This window comes from Chelonia mydas, chromosome 4, assembly GCF_015237465.2.
Source record: "Chelonia mydas isolate rCheMyd1 chromosome 4, rCheMyd1.pri.v2, whole genome shotgun sequence".
In the NCBI taxonomy this organism is placed as follows: Eukaryota; Metazoa; Chordata; order Testudines; family Cheloniidae; genus Chelonia; species Chelonia mydas.
In genome coordinates this window covers 82,025,255-82,029,271 of record NC_057852.1, presented here as the reverse complement: position 1 = coordinate 82,029,271, position 4,017 = coordinate 82,025,255, and the positions used below count along the sequence as shown (strand labels likewise).

The following is a 4,017-nucleotide window of genomic DNA, read 5'->3' as shown; positions in this document are numbered from 1 at the left end:
CAAACTCTAATACCAACACAAGCTATATGCCAAGAAGTTCCAAAGGAGCCAGGGGAAGAATGTGAGAGCAGCAACAAAGCCACTTTGCAGCAATCCCGACTATAGTCTACTGCTGTGTAACCTCTGTGGCTCACGTGCCCCTGCTGTTTGTAATGGGAGTGGTGGGATGGCCAGTGGATTGGAATTGCAGATCCAATGGTTTCATAAATAAATGGTTTAATAAACTCCACGAGCAAACCCCAGCTCTTTTATTATAGAAGTCTCAAACCATGTCAAACCCTTTGGCCCCTTTCCATGCTTTGTCTATTGGATGAAGTTTCTGCCTCCCAAAGACCACCTAGAATCCAGAGAGACTTGCTTAATGTTTCCAGCCTCTGAATAATCAGTCATGACGTTCTCCCATGAATGTAGGTTGACATATACATGCACAGTATATAGTGGTGCATACTCCATCTATTCCATGACAACTTCATTGTTCTGTATCTTTTCTCTAGATTAGAACTGTTCCTTCTCTTCATATTCAGATATTTATTGAACTATGCAGGGAAATAATATTCTATTTGTATATGCTTTGAAAAAATCACTTCAATAGTAAAGTATTTTACAGTATATTTGTTGTTTTCATAGGTGAAGGATAAGAATATTATTTCAATGACAAATAGAAGTCATCACTTATTCGGATTCTGTGACCTTGGGCAAATTGCTTAATCTCTCTGTGCATCAGATCACCTCCTCTAAAATGGGGGAGATACAATCTATACAGAAAAGCCAATCTAAAGGTTGGAGAAAATAAATGTAAAATGTTCCCAGCAAATACTGTTCCTTACTATACGTACATGCAAGATCCAACACCATGAAGCCCTGATCTTTATTAAGGTCTGTGACCAGGGTGCCAAGGGGGCCACGCTGAGATTGCTCAATTAGGGCAAACTGGAAAGAATGGAGCAGACAATGCGCAAAAGTGGTGGTTATTTCTAATACTTAGATTCACCAAGCCAGCAACAAAACAGCTTCTACAATACCTTACTGTTTATCCAGAAGCCAAAAACACAGTTCCCTTAAGGCAACACAGCCTTGGCTCCCACCCAGACAGCCAAGTCAAATATGATGAGGATTACTGAAAAACTTGATCATATAAAAAGTTCTACCAGTCCCAAAGCATCAGACACATTACCCACCAGGTTAATGAATATCTCCAATCTCACTCAAATACACACTTACAGCCAATTCTTATTAAGTGAACTAAGATTTACTAAAAAGGAGGAGAGAATGGTTAAAAGATTATACATACAGATATGAATAAAAGTTCTTAGGTCATTTGCATAGTAGAGATGGTGAGCTTTGAAGTTGCAAAGAGTCCTTTTCAGAATCAGTTCATCAGGTTATAGTCCAATGACCAATATCAGGGCAATCCAGAATGGAACTGGAGACCTCAGTCTTGTGACTCAAACTTCCCCTGATGAAGCTTAAGCAGATCTGAGACAACAGGAGCAGGGCCCAAGAGTCCTTTTTATAGTTCTCTAGCAGGCTATTGACATCCTCTTGACAGCAGGTGTTCCTTGGGTGAAGCATTGTGGTTTTGAAGTTGAATCACCTATTTCTTATATATACATAGGTTACTAGTTACATTCACCAGCATAAGGTAATTAGCCATTAAGCAGTTGATTGAAGTTTGTAGTAAACTGTCTAAGAGAAATACAGACAGACAATGACATTATTACATCTAAATGTTAATATTCCCTTTTGGTCACTGAATCAATAGAATATAGTAACAGACAGGAACCATTTACATGGTTAACAGCTAACAACATATAAGTAAACACATACAATTAGTATTACCTCTAATTCTCTAACAATACAGGTTTTCATTTCAAAGCTGGAGTCTATTTAACATGGCTATGTTAGCTATTTATAAGGAATAGCCCTAATTATCATTTACATACATTCCTAATATGTCTTTAAAGGTTGCATTTGGGTCATTTAGCCTGGAAGTTACTTAACCCTTTCTAGCTTAATGTTACAAGGTCTCTAAGCGCTACTGCAATACAAATGATGATCTTTAAATGCATAAATTAACCTCACTTTTCATTTAAGGGTTACAAAAGTGTTATGAGAACTGTTTTACTGAATTATTATAATGGAAGGCCATTAAATGGCACCACATTTTGTTTTCGTAAGAATGACATTTATGGAAGGACTTTATAGGAGGAAAAGAATCAGAGAAAGAAAGCTGCAGTAGCAGGCACTTTTGGTTTGTCCATACAATTCGGAATCCATCCCTTGTAAGCTATGAGAGCCATATTCTGAATTATGATATCATTAGTCCTACTTCATGGTGGTTGGTTTGATTTTCAGTTTTTTTGTTTGTTTAGAGACCTGTCCTATGCTGGGGGAACAACAAATTATAGAGGCTGCTGTTAATTTCTTAAATATGTTCTCATTTTGTTTTTTTGTACAGTGCATGGGCTGAGGCTATGTCTACATTACAGCTGCACCACTGTAAGATCTCCTGTGTAGCCACTCGATGCCAGAGGGAAAGAGAGCTCTCCTGCCAGCATAATTAAACCACCCCCAACAGTGGTGGTAGCTGCGTCAGCAGGAGAGCATCTCCCACGAACATAACACTGTTCACACTTAGCGCTTTTGTTGGTGAAACTTATGTCAGTCAAGAGGAGTGTGTTTTTTTTCACACCCCTGACCGACAAAAGTTTTACTGGCAAAAGTGATAGTGTAGACAGATCCTAATATATGTTAAGAACTAACTCTTTATTGTTCTGCAAATAATGGTTGGTATCATGAGAAGTGGTCATATTGTGCTTGATTCAAAGGCCACCAAAGTTAGTGGAAAGACTCCCACTGTCTTTAGTGGGCTTTGGGTCAGGGTCTTAAAAACACCATAAAAAGCATGCTTTCTTTCTGATTTACCCTTTGCACTATGTCAGAAATATCTGCCTGCACAGTGTTGGCTATCGGTCACAGCTAAATTCATATATATTCATATGTTATACCAAATTCCTTCCCCAGGGCACCCCCCTCGGCCCTGGGCTGGGCCTTTGCATTCACACAGGACTCTGCTCAGCAGTCTGCAGGCATTCCATCATTCTGGTGCAGTCATAAGAGGCTCAGCCCTCCACTTGAGCCCCAGATAGTCCAGGGTTGTCATTGAATACAAAGGAATTGTCCCACAGGTGTGCTAAGGCTCTCTTTCTTCAGTGGGCTTCAGTTACGCTTTGGCCTCAGCTAGCTTCACAGGCTAATATGGAGAAGTACTCCCATCAAAGGTGAATCACCATCAGGTAGGATTGCCAACTTTCCAATTTCTTAAAACTGGACACTCCAGGCCCCCTGCCCTTGTCGCTCACTCGCGCCCACTTCCCCCGGGACTCACCTGCTGGCTGCAGAGCCAGGCTGAGAACTGATGTGGAGCCTACCTGCCCACAAGATGCAGGTAGGAGACGCCCTGGCTGAAAAGGGGCTGGCACGGGTTGATAACCCAGCGCCCTCCCCATGCACTGCTCTGTCCTCCGCTCTGGCCCTTCTCAGTCCCCACGCTCCCGGCCAGGCTGGCAGGGGCCAGGCTGATGGTGGAGTTTGCAGGCAGCTCCCCCCCCTTGTTCCGGCACCCTTACAGGTGGTAACCAGACTTTTGGTGTCCGGTCAGTACTTCTGACTGGACACTAGACAGATGTCTTTTGACTGGACTTTCTGGTTGAAAATCTGGCACCTGGCAATCCTACCATCAGGCCCACCCTCCCTCCCTTCAGGGAGGGGCTGTCAGGCAGCAGTCATCTTAAGAGTTCCTGCCTTCAGCCAGCCAGCCTACCCACCCTTCTCTCCAGGAGCTGAAGACTGGAGGTCTGCTCTCCTATCTGGTCTACCACCAACCCTACTATGTTTTCCCTTTTTAAGCTCCTCCCCACAAGTCTGACATCTTATAGGTGTGGTGGGGCGGGGCTGATTGAGCCCACAATAGCTCATTAACCCTGTGTTGCCCAATGGGAGAGTTGTATACCCAAT

General features: G+C 42.7%; 1 long non-coding RNA gene across 1 annotated transcript; it reads right to left on the bottom strand.

Moving 5' to 3' along the window:
• Nucleotides 1-1,230: 1,230 nt before the first annotated feature.
• On the bottom strand, nucleotides 1,231-3,709 carry LOC122465737. Its single transcript, XR_006290762.1, has 2 exons — nucleotides 3,389-3,709; nucleotides 1,231-1,686 (listed from the first exon to the last, which is right to left on the bottom strand). It is a non-coding gene; the product is annotated as an uncharacterized LOC122465737 (long non-coding RNA).
• Nucleotides 3,710-4,017: the final 308 nt, after the last annotated feature.